Raw genomic sequence first — 4,286 nt, forward strand, 5'->3', positions numbered from 1 at the left:
AAAAAAAAAAAAGACAAAAAAATAAAAATAAAATTAATATTCGTGGAGGATAATAATAAATACCCGCGGTCCGTATGTGGACCGCAAACAAACACCTTTCAGACACTAGAGCCGACAGTCTGCGGCCCTTAAAAATTATTCAACTTTTAAATCACGTCAATGTCACTCTCCCGGTCTCCCTTCCTCCGACCCCTTTAAGTTCTCAACACTCTTCAAATCTGAGGTGCAGTTAAAAACATCAGCGCCATCACTTCACTGTCAGTCCGTAACTGCAAAAACCCGTTTCACCGCACTCCACTTTTCTCCTCCGCGGGGCCGTAGCGCCACCCTTCCCCCACAGCCTCTCCCGCGGCCCCGCGGCCCACGCCGCCCTCCGCCCCGGATCCTCCAGCCTGCTCGCCAACTACGTGGCCTCCGGGCCTCCCGTCCGCTCCCCCGCATACCCGCTGGCCAGACCCCTCCGCCACACCTTACGGTCGCGCCACGAGTCGCTTCCCCTCCGAGCTGGGGGAGGGGCGGCAAGAGTAGCTCCTAAGGCCTCCGCAGCATTTTTGAAACTGCGAGCAACGGCGGCGCGACTTCCGGCCTCTCAAAGTCGCGTTTGCGAGAGCTTCCGGGGAGGCAGTCGAAACCATAGAGGAGCCCGTGGAGGACTAGAGGGCTAGAAAGGCTGAAGAACCTACCATAGAGTAGATGCTAATCCAGGAAGAGAGTCTCCAGTCGTGGACGATGACCGCTAGAGATAGTTATGTATTTATTTTACTTTTGAGACAGGAAGTCTGTGTGTAGCCCTGGCTGTTCTGGAACTCACTATGTAAACCAAGCTAGCCTCGAACTCACAGAGGTCCACTTCGTCTGCCTCCCGAGTGCTGGGATTTAAGGCGTGCAACATCATGCCCTGCATAAAGAGGTTTTGAAAGAATAGGGAGACCTGTCGGGATCTTGCGATATGTACAGCGATGTCCCCGGCGATTAAAACAGAAGAAAGCTAAGAGCATACTCAGAGGTGGCCTTTAGATCCTCAAAAAACTCTTAATATAATTTAATCATTCTTACTCCCCAGGGGTGGCCGCCGAGGGAAACTGCATCCCAGTTGTTTCTCAATGGGGAACATACAATTGGTTTATTCACGAATGACTACAAAATAAGTGATAAATGCTAAAAGAGAAGGGCAAAGAATAGTGAGACGGATCTTAACTCGGATCACAGAATCGGGTCCTGCTTCCCCCACCACCCCCTGGGGTTGAGAAACTCCCTCAAGCAAACGGCCGGTGCCAAACAGCATCACCTACCCCAGATAACCTCATTTATTTCGGTATTATTCTGAGTGAGAGGATTTTCTGAGCTGAAATATTTTGTCTTGTAATTTCTTCTTAATAGCTGGGTGTTTTTGGAGGACAGTACGAATTCATTACTTCCAATGTAAATGCTACCCCGTTTTTTTGTTTTTGTTTATTTTGTTTTATTTTGTTTTGTTTTGTTTTGAGACAGGATCTCTATGTATCCCTGGCTGTTCTAGCATTCTGTGTAGACAAGGTTGGCATCGAATTCACAAAGATCCTCCAGCCTCTGCCGCAATCCAGAGTGCTGGGTTAAAGACGGGCCACGCTACTACCGGGTTCTTTGAAGACAGCTTCCACATCCCATCCCCAGTCCTCTCAATTCTCTACAAGCTAAGCCTACTGATCCTTTGATTATTTCTTTTTGACGTGTCAATGAGCCACCGAGTTACCCTGAACAAGAACTTGTTTGTGTTAAGATGTGGTGCCCAGAAATAGATGCATACGCATGCAAAGAAAACAAGACCGTACCCTCCCTTGATTTACACATTACACGGTCCCTACTATGAATTTATTAATTGGGCATTTTGGGAGACAGTAAGAATTTATTATTTCCAATGTAAACACTACCCCATTCTTTTTGTTTTCCTTGAAGCAGGATTTCACAAGTAGCTCTAGCTGTCCTAAATCACTAGGTACACCAGGCTGACCTTGAACTCCAAGATCTTCTGCCTTCTGCCTCCAGAGCGCTGGGAATAAAAGCCTGCACCGCTGTGCCCAGCTCCTACTTAGAGCCTTTCCCAGTGGGAGAGCCAGAGCTTTCTGAAGGCGCTGAGGAGGTGATTCTCTTTGTGCAGTGGCTGAGACGAGCTTGAAGTCAACAATGGATTTCCCCAAAAGAGAGGGAAGGGCACTTTTAGGTAAAACCCAGTCAAGTATTTCCCCTTCTCCCTTTGTGCAAATACTTTTTGTTTGGTTGATTTGGTTTGGCTCTCTTCTGTTTTGGAGACAGGACCACATTCTGTGGTTCAGGCTGGGCTGTAATTCGTTATACAGGTCAAGCTGGTCTGGAACTAGAGGTGGTTCTCTGCCTGCTAATTCTGGAAATGCATGCATGACCCACATGACTGACATAGCAAGTTCTGGGTCCAGAAGAACTATATTGCGAGATTCACTCTCAAATAAATTGATTTCTCAACAGGAATTTGCTATTTTTTAAACAATATCTGACTAACTTAGAGTCCTCCTACTGTCTGCTGGAATCAGACTTAGAATCCCCTCGTGCAGTTCTGATTCTTTAAAATGAACAGTCTTGAGCAGGGGTTTGCAACCTTCCTAACACGGTGACCCTTCAATATAGTTCCTTATGTTGTGGTGACCCCCACCGTTAAATAATTTCATTGCCACTTCATAACTGCATTTATGCTACTGTTATGACTTGTAATGTAAATATCTGATATGCAGGATATCTGAGATGTGACCCTTGTGAAATTGTCTTTGGGTCCAACCTTCCCCAGCCAGAGGGCTCAATCCACAGGTTGCAAACAGCTATTTAGGGGCTTCCAAAAACTAAGACCTGAGGCTCAGCCAGCTGGCTCAGCAGATAAAGATAATTGCCCCAAGCCTGAGTTTCAAAAGTAAAAAAAAAAAAAAAAAAAAAAAAAAAAAAAAAAAAGGAAGGCCTGGAAAGTGGCCCAGCAAAGGAGCCTGATAGTCAGGTGAAGAAATTGTAAGTCTAATCATGCCTGAGCTGCTGTCACCCTGATGCAAGCCAAAAGGTCAACCCTTTTTCCCTTTTTATTTGTCTAAATATTTATCAGCACAATTTGTCTTCATCTAAAGCCTTAATAAGGAAGGGGACTGGAGAGATGGCTCAGTGATTAAGAGTGCTGGCCTCTCTTTTGGAGGACGCAGGTCTGATTCCCAGCACTCACTTGGCCCTCCACACCTATCTGTAACTCCAATTCCAGGTCATTCGACGCTCTCTTCCAACCTCTAAGGACACTGTCTACAAGTGATACACAGACATATAAACAGGCAAAACACCCATACACATAAATAACTTTTTCATTTTCTGAAGACAGGCTCCTACTTTGTAGCTCTGACTGTCCTGGAACTCAACCTCACAGAGGTCCACCTGCCTCTGCCTTATGAGTGGATTAAAGGTGTGTGCCGCTGTGCCAAGCCATAATTAACTTGTTAAAACAATGCCTTAATAAATATGTCAAACAGAACAAGGCTTAGAAAATAGAGCCTTTACCAGCATGTGGAGGGCCCTGCCTAAATAAATAAATAAACAAATGGAGCCTTACCCATCACATTGACACTGATATGCTGTACGCGTTGAGGGCCCATATCTACCAATCAAATAAACTTAGCAAAAAACAAGCTGGTTAAAAGTTCATAACTCATCTTGTTATCTGCCACTTCCTTCTCAAAGAAGTCTGTTCACATAAACAAACAGGAAGTCTGATTTCTGGTCTGTTTCTTGAAACTAGAGCATTACCCAGTTATATATCTTTAGTGTCTCAGGCTATAAAATAAAATGGATTAATTGGCTTGTCTATGGCCCTTTTTAATGTTAAAAGAATTAAAAGACAATTCCTGAGTCATAACTTTCTGGAACAAAGTTAGAGTGCTAACTCCCTCATCCATAGACAAGGATGTGAAGAGGAATATAATGTTTTCTTCCTCCTAAGGAATACTACTTAACTACACAAAGAAATTTCCTCTCTGACATCTCCCAGCTTCAAACTCAAAGAGTATCATTTTCCTGACTCTGGTATTTATCTGCTCCATGCATTTCTTTAGATGTTTAGGATTTTTGTTTTGCTTTGCTTTGCTTTGTTTTTTGAGACAGGGTTTCTCTGTGTAGCTTTGGAGCCTGTCCTGGAACTCACTCTGTAGTCCAGGCTGGTCTCGAACTCACAGAGATACGCCTGCTTCTGTTTAGGATTTTTTTAAAAAGTATTTATTTATTTATTTATTTATTTATTTATTTATTTA

At 44.1% G+C, this 4,286-nt stretch overlaps 1 protein-coding gene across 2 annotated transcripts in view; it reads right to left on the reverse strand.

The window, feature by feature from the left end:
* Mdm4 (MDM4, p53 regulator) overlaps nucleotides 1-620 on the reverse strand; it is a 37,226-nt gene extending 36,606 nt beyond the window's left edge. Inside the window, exon 1 of one of the 2 annotated variants that reach the window (XM_005348352.3) lies at nucleotides 470-620. The gene's annotated coding sequence lies outside the window, so the exon portion shown is untranslated. The remainder of the gene's footprint in view (nucleotides 1-469) is intronic. The other variant, XM_005348353.3, reaches the window with a different exon arrangement.
* Between the last annotated feature and the right edge of the window lie 3,666 nt (nucleotides 621-4,286).

This window comes from Microtus ochrogaster, chromosome 6 (assembly GCF_000317375.1).
Source record: "Microtus ochrogaster isolate Prairie Vole_2 chromosome 6, MicOch1.0, whole genome shotgun sequence".
In the NCBI taxonomy this organism is placed as follows: Eukaryota; Metazoa; Chordata; class Mammalia; order Rodentia; family Cricetidae; genus Microtus; species Microtus ochrogaster.